Below are 18,895 nucleotides of genomic sequence, written 5' to 3' on the forward strand. Positions count from 1 at the left end.
CCTTCGGGGTCGCGGGGGGCGCTGGAGCCTATTTCAGCTACAGTCTGGTGGAAGGCGGTGTACACCCTGGACAAGTCACCACCTCATCACAGGGCCAACACTGATAGACAGACAACATTCACACACTAGGGACCATTTAGTGTTGCCAATCAACCTATCCCCAGGTGCATGTCTTTGGAAGTGGGAGGGGCCTATCCCCAGGTGCATGTCTTTGGAAGTGGGAGGGGCCTATCCCCAGGTGCATGTCTTTGGAGGTGGGAGGGGCCTATCCCCAGGTGCATGTGTTTTGAGGTGGGAGTAAGACGCAGTACCCGGAGGGAACCCACGAGGTCACGGGGAGAACATGCAAACTCCACACAGAAAGATCCCGAGCCCGGGATTGAACTCAGGACTACTCAGGACCTTCGTAATGTGAGGCAGACGCACTAACCTTTCTTCCACCGTGCTGCCCATCAAAAAGTATCAAAATACATTTTTGTACGGGTACCAGTACCAAAATATTGGTATGGGGGCAACCCCATGTGGAGACGGGCTGACGGCGGGGCAGGGCACGCTGCAGCTCTGCCCAAGCTGGCGGCAAGGAGGCGGAGAATGCGGCGGAGGGGAGAGGTGGGGCTTGCCGGGAGCGACGCCACTGCAATCGAATTCAGGTGCTTGGCTCACACAATGGGAAACGATTAACATTTCTCCTGACACTGTATAAAAGGGGAGAAGGAGGAGAGATCGAGGAGGAAGGAGGAAAGTCCAAAGCGGATGAGAAGCGAGAGCAACACAGAGCGCACGACAAGAACGACGACGACGACGCCTAAAAAGCAGACCGGGAACGAGCAGTGGAGCAAGGAGTTGAAAAGCTATCCGAGCTGCAACCAAGCTTTATTGAAAAACAAAGAAGTCAAACCTGCTCAAAAGCATGTCCTTCCTGGGTGGTCCCTTGAACCAGCTTGACGACAGCAAGAGACTGTCACACCCCAGTTTGAACTTATATCTGCCAGTTGACTCCACATGGAAGCGCTAAAAGAAAGCCTCTTGAAAATGGACTGTAAAACCTTATCTTCGCACAATTTTTACCAAAAAAAAAAAAAATATTATGTAGACAACAAAGAAGTGTTTTGAACGTAGGAAACATTTCATGGTATGACCCATTTAAGTTGCCAGCCTGAATTTGAGTTCGTAGCCTCCCCAAAGCTTGTTGGCGTAGTCATTGTCAGAATGAACTCTGTAACATCCGGTCCAGCTCGCCAGCAAAGCCCGCAGCCAGACATCAACAACACCCAGCACTCCAACCACCGGTACCCAAATATTGGTACCGGGACAACCCTACTTCAAGGCTACTGTGCTCCGTCAAAGTATGTCACGATGGCCTGAACTCACATTTCCTCCTCGATTGTTCACACTTCCGACCGTACTTTGTACTTTCAAAACTTTCCCAAGCAGAAAAACCTGGTTCTATCAAGCCGTGGATTTAATATCCCGGCCGTAACTTCATCAGCCTTCCAACGCCACTCGTAAGCTGGCTTTGTTTGACAAAGATTGTCCTAACGGTGCTGCAATCTCAAAAGGGAAATGAAGCTGATATGAGTCATCTCCTCGTGGCGATCACTTGAAAAATGAATGACAAAACAAAGTCACAAACATTTCAAAACTGGGATCTTGTTCTGCTGACTCACAAAGAGCTTTTATATGAGTGTGCAGGCTGGAGGGAGAGGAGCAAGCTGCACAATAATACAAACCCCGTTTCCATATGAGTTGGGAAATTGTGTTAGATGTAAATATAAACAGAATACAATGATTTGCAAATCCTTTTCAAGCCATATTCAGTTGAATATGCTACAAAGACAACATATTTGATGTTCAAACTCATAAACATTTTTTTGTTTTGCTCATCAAACACTTATGTGGAACATCCCACAGGTGTGCAGGCTAATTGGTAACAGGTGGGTGCCATGATTGGCTATAATAACAGCTTCCCAAAAAATGCTCAGTCTTTGACAAGAAAGGATGGGGCGAGGTACACCCCTTTGTCCACAACTGTGTGAGCAAATAGTCAAACAGTTTAAGAACAACCTTTCTCAAAGTGACATTGCAAGAAATTTAGGGATTTCAACATCTACGCTCCATAATATCATCAAAAGGTTCAGAGAATCTGGAGAAATCACTCCACGTAAGCGGCATGGCCGGAAACCAACATTGAATGACCGTGACCTTCCATCCCTCAGACGGCACTGAATCAAAAACCAATATCAATTTCTAAAGGATATCACCACATGGGCTCAGGAACACTTCAGAAAACCACTGTCACTAAATACAGTTGGTCGCTACATCTGTAAGTGCAAGTTAAAGCTTTACTATGCAAAGCGAAAGCCATTAATCAACAACATCCAGAAATGCCGCCGGCTTCTCTGGGCCCGAGATCATCTAAGATGGACTGATGCAAAGTGGAAAAGTGTTCTGTGGTCAAATTGTTTTTTGAAATATTCGACATCGTGTTATCCAGACCAAAGGGGAAGCGAACCATCCAGACTGTTATCGACGCAAAGTGTAAAAGCCAGCATGTGTGATGGTATGGGGGTGTATTAGTGCCCAAGGCATGGGTAACTTACACATGTGTGATGGTATGGGGGTGTATTAGTGCCCAAGACATGGGTAACTTACACATGTGTGATGGTATGGGGGTGTATTAGTGCCCAAGACATGGGTAACTTACACATGTGTGATGGTATGGGGGTGTATTGGTGCCCAAGGCATGGGTAACTTACACATGTGTGATGGTATGGGGGTGTATTAGTGCCCAAGACATGGGTAACTTACACATGTGTGATGGTATGGGGGTGTATTAGTGCCCAAGACATGGGTAACTTACACATGTGTGATGGTATGGGGGTGCATTAGTGCCCAAGGCATGGGTAACTTACACATGTGTGATGGTATGGGGGTGTATTAGTGCCCAAGACATGGGTAACTTACACATGTGTGATGGTATGGGGGTGTATTAGTGCCCAAGACATGGGTAACTTACACATGTGTGATGGTATGGGGGTGCATTAGTGCCCAAGGCATGGGTAACTTACACATGTGTGATGGTATGGGGGTGTATTAGTGCCCAAGACATGGGTAACTTACACATGTGTGATGGTATGGGGGTGTATTAGTGCCCAAGACATGGGTAACTTACACATGTGTGATGGTATGGGGGTGTATTAGTGAACAAGACATGGGTAACTTACACATGTGTGATGGTATGGGGGTGCATTAGTGCCCAAGGCATGGGTAACTTACACATGTGTGATGGTATGGGGGTGCATTAGTGCCCAAGGCATGGGTAACTTACACATGTGTGATGGTATGGGGGTGCATTAGTGCCCAAGGCATGGGTAACTTACACATGTGTGATGGTATGGGGGTGTATTAGTGCCCAAGGCATGGGTAACTTACACATGTGTGATGGTATGGGGGTGTATTAGTGCCCAAGACATGGGTAACTTACACATGTGTGATGGTATGGGGGTGTATTAGTGCCCAAGACATGGGTAACTTACACATGTGTGATGGTATGGGGGTGTATTAGTGCCCAAGACATGGGTAACTTACACATGTGTGATGGTATGGGGGTGTATTAGTGAACAAGACATGGGTAACTTACACATGTGTGATGGTATGGGGGTGTATTAGTGCCCAAGACATGGGTAACTTACACATGTGTGATGGTATGGGGGTGTATTAGTGAACAAGACATGACTAACTTACACATGTGTGATGGTATGGGGGTGTATTAGTGCCCAAGACATGGGTAACTTACACATGTGTGATGGTATGGGGGTGCATTAGTGCCCAAGGCATGGGTAACTTACACATGTGTGATGGTATGGGGGTGTATTAGTGCCCAAGACATGGGTAACTTACACATGTGTGAAGGTATGGGGGTGTATTAGTGCCCAAGACATGGGTAACTTACACATGTGTGAAGGTATGGGGGTGTATTAGTGCCCAAGGCATGGGTAACTTACACATGTGTGAAGGCACCATTAATGCTGAAAGGTACATACAGGTTTTGGAACAACATATGCTGCCATCTAAGCGCCGTCTTTTTCATGGACGCCCCTGCTTATTTCAGCAAGACAATGCCAAGCCACATTCAGCACGTGTTACAACAGCGTGGCTTCGTAGTAAAAGAGTGCGGGTACATTCCTGGCCCGCCTGCAGTCCAGACCTGTCTCCCATGGAAAATGTGTGGCGCATTATGAAGCGTAAAATAGGACAGCGGAGACCCCGGACTGTTGAAGGACTGAAGCTCTACATAAAACAAGAATGGGAAAGAATTCCACTTTCAAAGCTTCAACAATTAGTTTCCTCAGTTCCCAAACGTTTCTTGAGTGTTGTTAAAAGAAAAGGTGATTGTGATGGACTTCCTGCCGTCCTGGTGTGGGTTGCGGGGACACCTGACACATGACGGCAACATAACAGTTTTGACCTTAATTTATTATTTCAATAAATCTTTTGTCGGCTTGCCCTTTGGTCGCGTCACTTTTCAGTGCGCTCTTCCGGCTTTTCTGCTGCAGCTGCACGCCTTTCGACATCCGGGGCTTGCGTCCACTGCGGGGGTGTGTCATCGCTCTCTCGGTGTGGCTTGTCGCGCTCTTCGTCTGCTGGCCGTTGTTTCCTCCTCCGTGCTGCTCTCTCGCTCGTTCCTCCCTCGCCCTTTTTGTACTCTAGCAGCCGATAGACAGATTTTGAGCAGGTGTGTAATATATGCACCTTGCTAAGATTGTCGCTGCAGTGTCGCTCCGCGTGTGTCACGCCTCTCCTCGCCGCCGCATGCCCCGCCTCCTGGCCTCCAGGTGGGCCCGCGCTGCTGCTTTTCGCCCATTGTCGGCTCGTCGGCTGTGTCTCTTCACAGTGATGTAACACAGTGGTGAACATGCCCTTTCCCAACTGCTTTGGCACATGTTGCAGCCATGAAATACTAAGTTAATTAATATTTGTAAAAAAAATAAATACAATTTATGAGTTTGAACATGAAATATGTTGTCTTTGTAGCATATTCAACTGAATATGGCTTGAAAAGGATTTGCAAATCATTGTATTCTGTTTATATTTACATCTAACACAATTTCCCAACTCATATGGAAACGGGGTTTTATATATCTTTAATATCTTCTACATTAATGGAGTGAAATAAAGACCACAAGAAGGCTTCTGGAGTCACACACTATTTTGGAAGCAGGTATAAACAATAATGACTCTTTAGCATTTAAACTACGCACACACACAAATGTTGTGTTCCCAGTTGGGTTTAGTAAAAGTACTTTCATGCTGTCTAAAACCCCAACTTGATTTTGGCCCGCACACTTCCATCCCTCGCCCGGGAAAATAGAACAGTACCTGTGAGACTCCACCAGGCTTTTGAAAACAGCCTTCAACATTCCTCATTGGAAGTCTTCCCACAACTTTATGGTTTCCATGCGACCAGCAGGCTCTCCAGGATTATCTTCGCCTTGGCCCAGAAGCGGACAAAACAACCTCTTGTCCGGATGAAACACTTTGTTTTGTTTACTGCCTGCCCGGTGGTGGCTGGTGACACTTTATTGTCCGCCATCATCATCAGTCACAGGGAAGAAGAAAAAAACACACACAATGGAAGCGTTGGACTGACAAATTCCAAATGAGCTCATATTTGCAAAAATTAACAAACTTTACTAGTTCGAACTTTAAATACCGTATTTTTCGGACTATAAGTCACAGTTTTTTTCATAAGTTGGCCGGGGGTGCGACATATACTCGGGAGCGACTTATGTGTGAAATTATTAACACATTACCGTAAAATGTCAAATAAAGTTATCTATCTCATTCGCGGAAGAGACGAAGAAAATGTCAGCAATCGTCACACACGTCAACCAATAAGAATTTGGCAGGGGAGGGTCATGGCAGAAGTGCATTTTGGGTCATGGAATGCTAACTGCTGCCGTATTTCCTTGAATTGCCGCCGGGTATATAGTATGCGCCTGACTAGAATTACTGCCGGGTCAAACTCGTTTCGCTAAATAATTAGCGCATGCTTTGCATTAACGCCAGGTTAGTATTAACGCCGGGTCAAACTCGTTTCACAAAATGTTATTTTTATAAGCGCATGTCTAGAATTTCCGCCGGGTCAAACTCGTTTTGCCAAATAATTAGCTTATGCCTAGAATTTCCGCCGGGTCAAACTCGTTTCGCAAAATAATTCGCATATTCCTAGAATTTCCACAGGGTCAAACTCGTCACGTCACGAGTGAGACTTCACCTGTCATCATTTCCAAAATGGAAGAGGCTTGATTTCAATCATTTGAATTCGCATAAAGGGAAGAAGATTAAGAGCTATTCAGTAGGATTTAAGGTCCAAGCTATTGAATATGCTAAAAAGAACAGTAAGCAGCTATGTTTTATTAATATACCGTAGCTGCGTGTGTCAAATATGAGTCATTAAATGACTCCCGCCTCCTGGTGGTAGAGGGCGCTAGTGATCCTTCTTGCGACTACTCGGCTGCAGAAGAAGTGACAACAAGCAGCAAGAGTGAGCAGCGATGGTTCAATGTTTGCTCTCGCTTGGACTTTTAACATGGAGGATTACATATCTAAAATAAAACAGTTTTCTAAACTGGACTTTCAGTAAAAGCAGGAGGTTACAAAGGAAGATCTCCATGGAGACAGAGAGACTTTTAAAACCGAAGAAAGATAAGGAAGACTTCTATAAACAAGTTATTGATGCTTTTGATCAGAAGGAGCTGCGCATGGACTTCATTTATAAGTAAAGGTAAGACCATAATAACGTTTTTTTTATTAAATGTGCTTTTCATGATGGTATCCTTACATCACACTCAAATTTTTAGGCGCAGGCCTAAATTTACCGCATGCTTTTGGTAGTGCCAGATTGAGAAGAGGTTTTAATATAATTAGCGCATGCTTGCCTTTACCGCATGCCTTTGGTAAGCGCCGCAGTGAGAAGAGGTTTGAAATTAATTAGCGCCCCTGCGGCAATTCAAGGAAATACGGCTTATGCTATATTCTACTGCCGTAGCTATTAAAATGGATCATCTCATTGTTGGCGGTAACTTGTAATAACTGAGAAGGGCTGAACAAAAATGGCACCAGAAAGGAAATCATTTACTGCAGATTACAAGCTGGACGTAGTGAAATATGCAGCAGAAAACGACAAGAAACAAAAACATCTATGTAGGTCTCACTTAGACCTATATTTCATACATTGACATCCTTGAGCAAAAATCAACAAGAAGTTTGCAATTCCCCCTTCAAAACTAAATTTTTGTAAAAACACTCGTCTTTGCCGCTTTGAGCTGTAATTTGACCCCCTTTACATGCTTCAAAACTCACCAAACTGGACACACACATCAGGACTGGCGAAAATTGCGATCTAATCAAGAATACCTAACCCCTCAAAAGTGTGCTCTAGCGCCCCCTAGGAATAAAACACAGACAAAACTGCTCCTATGAAGAACACACAGACAAAACTGCCTCTAACTTCTAGTAGGAATGTCGTAGCGACACGAAACAAAAACATCTATGTAGGTCTCACTTAGACCTAGATTTCATACACTGACATCCTAGAGCAAAAATCAACAAGAAGTTTGCAATTCCCCCTTCAAAACAAAAGTTTTGTAAAAACACTCGTCTTTGCCGCTTTGAGCTGTAATTTGACCCCCTTTACATGCTTCAAAACTCACCAAACTGGACACACACATCAGGACTGGCGAAAATTGCGATCTAATCAAGAATACCTAACCCCTCAAAAGTGTGCTCTAGCGCCCCCTAGGAATAAAACACAGACAAAACTGCTCCTATGAAGAACACACAGACAAAACTGCCTCTAACTTCTAGTAGGAATGTCGTAGCGACACGAAACAAAAACATCTATGTAGGTCTCACTTAGACCTAGATTTCATACACTGACATCCTAGAGCAAAAATCAACAAGAAGTTTGCAATTCCCCCTTCAAAACAAAATTTTTGTAAAAACACTCGTCTTTGCCGCTTTGAGCTGTAATTTGACCCCCTTTACATGCTTCAAAACTCACCAAACTGGACACACACATCAGGACTGGCGAAAATTGCCATCTAATCAAGAATACCTAACCCCTCAAAAGTGTGCTCTAGCGCCCCCTAGGAATAAAACACAGACAAAACTGCTCCTATGAAGAACACACAGACAAAACTGCCTCTAACTTCTAGTAGGAATGTCGTAGCGACACGAAACAAAACCATCTATGTAGGTCTCACTTAGACCTAGATTTCATACACTGACATCCTAGAGCAAAAATCAACAAGAAGTTTGCATTTCCCCCTTCAAAACAAAAGTTTTGTAAAAACACTCGTCTTTGCCGCTTTGAGCTGTAATTTGACCCCCTTTACATGCTTCAAAACTCACCAAACTGGACACACACATCAGGACTGGCGAAAATTGCCATCTAATCAAGAATACCTAACCCCTCAAAAGTGTGCTCTAGCGCCCCCTAGGAATAAAACACAGACAAAACTGCTCCTATGAAGAACACACAGACAAAACTGCCTCTAACTTCTAGTAGGAATGTCGTAGCGACACGAAACAAAAACATCTATGTAGGTCTCACTTAGACCTAGATTTCATACACTGACATCCTAGAGCAAAAATCAACAAGAAGTTTGCAATTCCCCCTTCAAAACAAAAGTTTTGTAAAAACACTCGTCTTTGCCGCTTTGAGCTGTAATTTGACCCCCTTTACATGCTTCAAAACTCACCAAACTGGACACACACATCAGGACTGGCGAAAATTGCGATCTAATCAAGAATACCTAACCCCTCAAAAGTGTGCTCTAGCGCCCCCTAGGAATAAAACACAGACAAAACTGCTCCTATGAAGAACACACAGACAAAACTGCCTCTAACTTCTAGTAGGAATGTCGTAGCGACACGAAACAAAAACATCTATGTAGGTCTCACTTAGACCTAGATTTCATACACTGACATCCTAGAGCAAAAATCAACAAGAAGTTTGCAATTCCCCCTTCAAAACAAAATTTTTGTAAAAACACTCGTCTTTGCCGCTTTGAGCTGTAATTTGACCCCCTTTACATGCTTCAAAACTCACCAAACTGGACACACACATCAGGACTGGCGAAAATTGCCATCTAATCAAGAATACCTAACCCCTCAAAAGTGTGCTCTAGCGCCCCCTAGGAATAAAACACAGACAAAACTGCTCCTATGAAGAACACACAGACAAAACTGCCTCTAACTTCTAGTAGGAATGTCGTAGCGACACGAAACAAAACCATCTATGTAGGTCTCACTTAGACCTAGATTTCATACACTGACATCCTAGAGCAAAAATCAACAAGAAGTTTGCATTTCCCCCTTCAAAACAAAAGTTTTGTAAAAACACTCGTCTTTGCCGCTTTGAGCTGTAATTTGACCCCCTTTACATGCTTCAAAACTCACCAAACTGGACACACACATCAGGACTGGCGAAAATTGCCATCTAATCAAGAATACCTAACCCCTCAAAAGTGTGCTCTAGCGCCCCCTAGGAATAAAACACAGACAAAACTGCTCCTATGAAGAACACACAGACAAAACTGCCTCTAACTTCTAGTAGGAATGTCGTAGCGACACGAAACAAAACCATCTATGTAGGTCTCACTTAGACCTAGATTTCATACACTGACATCCTAGAGCAAAAATCAACAAGAAGTTTGCATTTCCCCCTTCAAAACAAAAGTTTTGTAAAAACACTCGTCTTTGCCGCTTTGAGCTGTAATTTGACCCCCTTTACATGCTTCAAAACTCACCAAACTGGACACACACATCAGGACTGGTGAAAATTGCGATCTAATCAAGAAAACCTAACCCCTCAAAAGTGCGCTCTAGCGCCCCCTAGGAATAAAACAGACAAAACTGCTCCTAGGAAGAAAACAGACAAAACTGCCTGTAACTTCAGTAGGAATGCCGTAGGTTTTATACAAAAGATTGATTGACTGATTGATTGATTGATTGATTGATTGATACTTTTATTAGTAGATTGCACAGTACAGTACATATTCCGTACAATTGACCACTAAATGGTAACACCCGTGTAATTTTTTCTACTTGTTTAAGTCGGGGTCCACGTGAATCAATTCATGGTACAAATATGTACTATCAACATAATACAGTCATCACGCAAGTTAATCATCAGAGTATATATATTGAATTATTGACAGTATTTACAATCTGGAAGGGTGGGATTTGGAGAGGGCGGTGTTAGGTTTGGTTGATATCAGCACTTCAGTCATCAACAATTTCCTCATCTGAGAAATGGACATTGAAACAGTGTAGGTCTGACTTGGTCGGATATGTTCAGCAAGTAGTGGACTTTGTGAGTTCAGAAAGCATAAGAACAAGAATATACCAGAATCAGAATAGTTTTTATTGCCATTGTTTGAGAACGGCTTCACAAACTAGGAATTGTTCTTGGTGCAATCGTGCAACATGAAAGACAGAATAGAATAACATGAGCTGTAACTGAGCTATCACATCCTTCAAAAAGTCAGCGTTCATAAACAACAACAAAAATACAAAAATGAGGGTTATTTTATTTGAACTAAGCAAAATTATCTGCCAATAGAACTAAAAAAAAATGGCTTGTCAAGACTTTCCAAAACAAGTCAAATTCCAGTATTTCCTTGAATTGCCGCCGGGGCGCTAATTAATTTAAAACCTCTTCTCACTCCGGCGCTTACCAAAAGCATGCGGTAAATTTAGGCCTGCGCTTAAAAATTTGAGTGTGATGTAAGGATACCATCATGAAAAGCACATTTAATAAAAAAAACATTACTATGGTCTTACCTTTACTTATAAATGAAGTCCATGCGCAGCTCCTTCTGATCAAAAGCATCGATAACTTGTTTATAGAAGTCTTCCTTATCTTTCTTCAGTTTTAAAAGTATCTCTGTCTCGATGGAGATCTTCCTTTATTACCTCCTGCTTCCATTGAAAGTCCAGTTTAGAAAACTGTTTTATGTTAGATATGTAATCCTCCATGTTAAAAGTGCAAGCGAGAGGAAAAAATTAACTCTTGCTGCTTGTTGTCACTTCTTCTGCAGCCGAGTAGTCGCAAGAAGGATCACTAGCGCCCTCTACCACCAGGACGCGGGAGTCATTTAATGACTCATATTTGACACACGCAGCTACGGTATATTAATAAAACATAGCTGCTTACTGTTCTTTTTAGCATATTCAATAGCTTGGACCTTAAATCCTACTGAATAGCTCTTAATCTTCTTCCCTTTATGCGATTTCAAATGATTGAAATCAGCCTCCTCCATTTTGAAAATGATGACAGGTGAAGTGTCACTCGTGACGTGACGAGTTTGACCCGGTGGAAATTCTAGACATGCGCTAATAAAAATAATATTTTGCAAAACGAGTTTGACCCGGCAGTAATTCGAGGCAGGTGCATACTATATACCCGGCGGCAATTCAAGGTAAATACGGTAGCTAACCTCAATGAAGCCCAAAATACCTTCAAATAAGTATATTCTCACTAATAACAAGTGCACTTTTCTTGGTAGAAAAAAAAGGCTGTGTTCTTGGGCCAAAAATGCACTTTGGACAGCGATGGTTTAATGAAAAATAGTTGCAGTAATACAATGCATGGTCATTTTTTTTCAATGACTTTAATACATACTGTCATTTGTAAAAGTGTCTTTTAGTTGGTACTGCATCAGTTTTAGTTCCTCCACTGCACCTTTCTGTGCGTGTGCCGCCCTCACTGTAAAAACTGAAATCTAAGTAAGATGAAATATCTCAAATAAGGCGGATATTTGCGTATTTTCTGTCTGATAAGATCATTCTTCTCACTAAGCAGATTTTATGTTCGAGTCTTTTACTTGTTTTAAGGGTTTTGCTCCTAAATGATCTCAGTAAGATATTACAGCTTGTTTCTGAGATTTCATGACCTATATTGAGTAAAACATGCTTGAAACTATTTTTGTCCAAATGTCCAAAACACACCCAGCAATGGTGCACAGGAAGGCGGGGAAGAAGAGGGGAAAAGGCGGCCAAAATGGTCAAAAGTCCCAATTTTGTCCAAAATACCTCCCTGGGTTCCAGGGTCGGATGCAAAAAATGTCCAAAACGCACCCAGCAAAGTGACAAAAGTCGTCAAAAGTCCCCAAAAACGTTCCTAATACCTACCCAGGTTCGAGTCCCACAAGTCCTGTCGCCGGCCGTGTAAGTCCTGGATTGCCCAAAATGTCCATAACACACCCAGCCGAGTCCCACGGGGTGGGGGGGATAAAAGTTGGAAAAGTCGGCAAAAGTCCCCAAAAATGTTCTAAATAGCTACCCAGGAAATCGATTTTTGAACATTTTACCGACTTTTCGCACTTTTCTCCCCGCCTTCCCGTCGGACTTTGCTGGGCGGGTTTTGGACCTTTTGGACATCCTGGCTGGAGGCGGCGGGACTTGTGGGACTCGAACCTAAGTAGGTATTATGAACATTTTTGGGACTTTTGCCGATTTTTCTAACTTTTCTCCTATTAAAACAGATGACAGCCAAATGGACTTTTGCTGTTTTATTTTCAATGAAGCAATAGAAAACACGTACTCTATATAGTAGTACACTTGTTATTAGTGAGAATATACTTATTTTTAAGGCATGTTTGGTTTAATTGAGGTTAGCTAATTCTACTAGTTTCGGAAAGTCCTGACCAGGTGAATTTTCTTGTTCTATTGGCAGATAATCTTGCTTAAGTCATAAATAAATAAATAAATGGGTTGTACTTGTATAGCGCTTTTCTACCTTCAAGGTACTCAAAGCGCTTTGACACTACTTCCACATTTACCCATTCACACACACATTCACACACTGATGGAGGGAGCTGCCATGCAAGGCGCCAACTAGCACCCATCAGGAGCAAGGGTGAAGTGTCTTGCTCAGGACACAACGGACGTGACGAGGTTGGTACTTGGTGGGATTTGAACCAGGGCCCCTCGGGTTGCGCACGGCCACTCTTCCACTGCGCCAAAATACCCGTCATTTTTGTATTTTTTTTTCCTTGTTTTTGAACACAGACTTTTTGCGGTGTGGTCATTTTTTTTCAATGACTTTAATACATACTGTCATTTGTAAAAGTGTCTTTTAGTTGGTACCGCATCAGTTTTAGTTCCTCCACTGCACCTTTCTGTGCGTGTGCCGCCCACCTGTTTCATTTCACAGTTGTCTATTTATACCTTTTTCACTTCTGTTTGGGTCCTGACTTGTCTTTAGGTTCCTGTGTTGTGTTGTGTTGTGTTGTGTTGTGTTGAGTTGTGTTGTGTTGTGTTGTGTTGAGTTGTGTTGTGTTGTGTTGTGTTGTGTTGTGTTGTGTTGTGTTGTGCCAACGAGCCACCTTTGCACAATACCTGAGTTTCTTTCATTTTTACTACAACTTGAACAAATCACCTGTGGGGGCAATAAAAGACTTGTACTATTAGATATTACCCTTGAGGCCATAATGCAAAGTGCAGAAGATTAGACTTTATGGAAGCGGCATCCACGCCCATAACAGTAGTAAAGCAGCCCTCTTTCATCCTTTTAACCCCAAACCATTCTCTTTCTGACCAATATTAGGAGGCAGAGCAAACTTGGTCTTTAGTTTACTTGCCACTTTTCACTTTAAAAGAGGGCCACACCCGGCGTGCACACCATGCATGCAGCACACCAGAGTGTTGTGAAAGGACAAGAAAGGTGACACCGACTCAGCAAAATAATGATGTCGCCGTCCGGCAGATGACCTTCTGACGCGTGGGATGTCACGGCAAACATGTTCCGACGCTAATCTTGGCCAGTTCTATGAGGGACGCTGAAGATGAATGAGTTGCTTGTCGAAAAGAAAAATCCGCCAGACCGCACGCACGTTGAGCCCGTCACTCTTTCACTTTCATGTGCGACTTCTATAGCGACTAGTCTTGGTTTGATCTGGGAAAGAGAAAGGGGAAAACGAGCCGAATTAGCAGCAATAAAAGTCTTATGTTATCCATCCATCCATTTTCTACCGCTTATTCCCTTTGGGGTTGCTGGTGCCTATCTCAGCTACAATCGGGCGGAAGGCGGGGTACACCCTGGACAAGTCGCCACCTCATCGCAGGGCCAACACAGATAGACAGACAACATTCACAACAAAAACATTTTGGCGACCGAGCTGCCGGTATATATATATATTTTTTTGTTTTACTGTAAATCTGCGGTGGTTGTTTTTACAGTGCATTACTGTAAATGGGAAAAAACACAACAACTTTTATTTTTCGGCTAAAACCATGGCAACCGAAATGTCAGTTTTTTTACAAACTTTTTTTTTTTTTTTTTCTTTACAGTAGTACCAGTAATTTTACGGTTAGTTTTGGCGACTGAGTTGCCAAATTTTTTTTTTTAACCCTAAAATCTATGGTAGTTGTTTTTACAGTGCATTACTGTAATTAAAAAAACAAAACAGTACCACAGTTAATTTGACAGTAAAAAAATTGGTCAACTGAGCTGCCATTTTTTTTTTACTGTAAAATCCATGGTAGATGTTTTTACGGAGAAATACTGTTTAAAAAAACAAACAAAAAAAACTGTACCACTGTTTATTTTACGGTAAAATGTTGGTGACTGAGCTGCCAATTTTTGTTTTGTTTTTTATCCTAAAATCTATGGTAGTTGTTTTTGCAGTGCATTACTGTAATTTAAAAAAAAATAGTGCTGCTGTTAATTTTATAGTCCAATTCTGACTGAGCTGCAATTATTTTTTTTTACCGTAAGGTCAACGGTAGTTTTTTGTTGTCTTTTTTACAGTAAATTACTGTACTTTTTTTTTTGGGGGGGAAAATATATTTAATTACTGTATATTTAAAAAACAACAACAATACTACTGTTAATTTTATGGTAAAATTTTGGTGACTGAGCTGCCAATTTTTTGGTTTGTTTTTTTTACCAAAAATTTATGGTAGTTTTTTTTATAGTGCATTACCGAATTAAAAAAAAAGGTGCTGCTGTTAATTAAAAAACAAAAAACAACATTTTATACATTTAAAAAAACAGTACCGCTGTTAGGTTTACGTAAACATTTTGGGGACCGAGCCGCAGGTTTTTACCGTAAATCTGCGCTAGTTGTTTTTACAGTGCATTACTGTAAATGGAAAATAACACAACCACTTTTATTTTTCGGCTAAAACCCTGGCAACCGAAATGTCAGTTTTTTACAAACTTTTATATTATTTTATTTTATTTTACAGTGCATTACTATACGTTAAAAAAAACAGTACCACTGTTATTTCACGGTAAGATTTTGAGACTGAGCTCCCATTTTTTTATTTTTTTTTACCCTAAAATCTACGGTAGTGGTTTTTACAGCGCAATACTGTTATTTAAAAAAAATACGAAAAACAGTACCACTGTTAATTTTATGGTAAAATGTTGGTGACTGAGCTGCCGATTTTTTTATTTATTTTTTTTAATCGTAAAATCTATAGTAGTTGTTTTTACAGTGCATTACTGTAATTAAAAAAAACAAAACAGTACCGCTGTTAATTTTACAGTAACATTTTTGTGACCGACGTGCGAGTTTTTTGGGGTTTTTTTTTTACCCTAAAATCTATGGCAGTTGTTTTTACAGTGCATTACTGTAATTTAAAAAACGGTGCAGCTGTTAATTTAATGGTAAAATTCTGACTGAGCTGCCGTTATTTTTTTTACCATAAGATCAACGGTAGTTTTTTTTGTTTAGTTTTTTACAGTGCATTACTGTACATTAAAAAAAACAGCAAAAAATAGTACCACTGTTAATTTTATGGTAAAATGTTGGTGACTGAACTGCCATTTAAAAAAAAAATTTTTTTTAACCTAAAATCTATTTTAGCTGTTTTTTCAGTGCATTACTGTAATAAAAAATGGTGCTGCTGTTAATTAAAAAAAAACAAAAAAACATTTAATACATTTAAAAAAAACATTACCGCTGTTAGGTTTACATAAACATTTTGGTGACCGAGTTGCCTGTATTTTTTTTTACCATAAATCTGCCTGTAGTTGTTTATCATGAATGTTGAAAAGACCCCGAGGTAGAAACCACGTTACTGTGATTGAATGTCTTGCAAAGTCAATAGGGTTGGCGTTCTGACGTTGTGAATACTATCATGATCGACCTCAGAGTGAGTGTATTATCTAAGATCAATCGCTTCTTTAATCTTAAATGGAATAATTTAACAGTGGCGAGCCGACACGAGATAGTGGAGGAGGACAAAGGGCGAGTAATCACTAAGTGTCCCATTGAAATAAAGATCCTATTGATTTTAGAAAGAGCTTTGAGACGACGGGCAAAAGGCACCCGGGCTCAAAGGTCAGAAGTGAATTGTGTATTGGCCACACTTTAAATTAATACTGCAGCTTTTAGTGTATCAATAAAACATCAATCTTTAACAAATACATTTTTTGGGCAACACTTTGGGAAATCCTTGTTGTCCCTTAAAGAGAAACTGCACTTATTTGAAATGTTGCCAATAAAGCACCAATGATTGTCACACACACACACACACACACACACACACACACACACACACACACACACACACACACACACACTAGGTGTGGCGAAAGTATTCTCTGCATTTGACCCATCACCCTTGATCACCCCTGGGAGGTGAGGGGAGCAGTGAGCAGCAGCGGTGGCCGCGCCCGGGAATCATTTGAGGTGATTTAACCCCCAATTCCAACCCTTGATGCTGAGTGTCAAGCAGGGAGGTCATGGGTCCAATTTTTATAGTCTTTGGTTCGACTTGGGGTTTGAACTCACAACCTACCGATCTCAGTTAGTGTTAGGGTTAGGGTTACCACTGACCACTGAGTAGGTATACATTCCTATGACTATGGGGCGGCATAGCTCGGTTGGTAGAGTGGCCGTGCCAGCAACTTGAGGGTTGCAGGTTCGATTCCTGCTTCCGCGATCCCAGTTACTGCCGTTGTGTCCTTGGGCAAGACACTTTACCCACCTGCTCCCGGTGCCACCCACACTGGTTCAAATGTAACTTAGATATTGGGTTTCACTATGTAAAGCGCTTTGAGTCACTAGAGAAAAGCGCTATATAAATATAATTCACTTCACTTATGCATTCTAAGTCGTTAAATATGGCAAGTACGAGGTGGCTAACAATGCAGCTAATGGACGTATGCTATTCTGCTCAAAAAACCCGCTAAAAAACATACCAAAAGTGCCAAATATACTCCATCTACACCATGGGTGTCAAACTCTGGCCCGCCGTGTAATTTCTCTTGGCCCCTGAGGCAGTATAAAATTAACTTTAGAGGTGGCCTGCCGATATAACACCGCATTCACAGGGGGGGGGGGTTAGGGTTAACCCTAACCCAAGTATGAGTATTAGCGGTGAATGCGGTGTTACGGCGGCGGGCCAGCTCTAATGCTAATTTGATATTGCCTCAAGGGCCAAATGAAATTACACGGCGGACCAAATTAGGCCCGGGGGCCAGAGTTGGACCCCCCCTGGTTTAGAACGTAGTCACGTTTGAAAAGATCAGATTCCACCCGATGTGGCCTAACTTTGATGAGAAAAGATCAGACTGGAAACACTTTCCAGCGGGAGGACTGGCTAAAAATATCCCATGTGTGTCACTTCAGGGCAAAACAAAAATCCAGATTGTTGTGCAACATAAACAGCAAAAAAATATGCATCGCTTGTTTGGGTTCTGAATCCTTCACCACTTCACTGCAAAAACTGAAATCTAAATAAAATTAAATATTTCAAATAAGGGGGATATTTGCTTATTTTCTTCTCACTAAGCAGATTTTATGTTAGAGTCTTTTACTTGTTTTAAGTGTTTTGGTCCTAAATGTTCTCAGGAAGATATTACATCTGAGATTTGATGAGCTAAATTGAGTAAAACATGCTTGAAAGTAGAACATCAAATGTTGAAAAGCTGTGTCATCAACACTCACAAGTAGAAAACTACTTTTTTAAAGTAAGATTTTCCTATTTCTAGCATGAACAAAACAATCATGACTTTGACACAATTGTGTCTCCTATTAAAACAGATGACAGCCAAATAGACTTTGCTGTTTTATTTTCAATGAAACAATAGAAAATACGTACTCTATATAGTAGTAGAGTTGTTATTAGTGAGAATATACTTATTTAAGTTATTTTGGGCTTTATTGAGGTTTGCTAATTTTACTGGTTTTGGAAAGTCTTGACAAGCCAAATTTTCAAACAATAGAAAATAAGTAGTAAGTAATAAGTAGTATATAGTAGTACAGTTGGCACAATACAGTAAACTGACAGTTAATATTTAAACATTTAACATGTGACATTTCAAATTATTTTGAACAGAAATAGTTCATGCACTTTCAGACGAATTCTTCAAAATTACAATAAAAAAAAAATTGGTCGGGGATCAGGCTATATATATATATATATATTTATATGTATATATATATATGTATATTGTATATTTATGTATATATATATTTATATATGTATGTATATATGTATATATACATACATATGTATATCTATCTATCTATCTATCTATCTATCTATCTATCTATCTATCTCTCTATCACTCTCTATCTCTCTCTCTCTCTCTCTGTATATATACATATATATATATGTATATATGTATGTACATATGTATATATATATATATATATATATATATATATATATATATATATATATATATATATATGTGTATATCTACCCATCTATCTATCTATCTATCTATCTCTCTCTCTCTCTCTCTCTCTCTCTCTCTCTCTCTCTCTCTCTCTATATATATATATATATATATATATATGTACATATATAAGAATATTTTTCAACATATTGAGAAAAGGTCTCATATATTTGTTTTTCCCACCAA

The sequence above is a fragment of the Nerophis ophidion genome, linkage group LG06 (genome assembly GCF_033978795.1).
Source record: "Nerophis ophidion isolate RoL-2023_Sa linkage group LG06, RoL_Noph_v1.0, whole genome shotgun sequence".
Classification (NCBI taxonomy): Eukaryota; Metazoa; Chordata; class Actinopteri; order Syngnathiformes; family Syngnathidae; genus Nerophis; species Nerophis ophidion.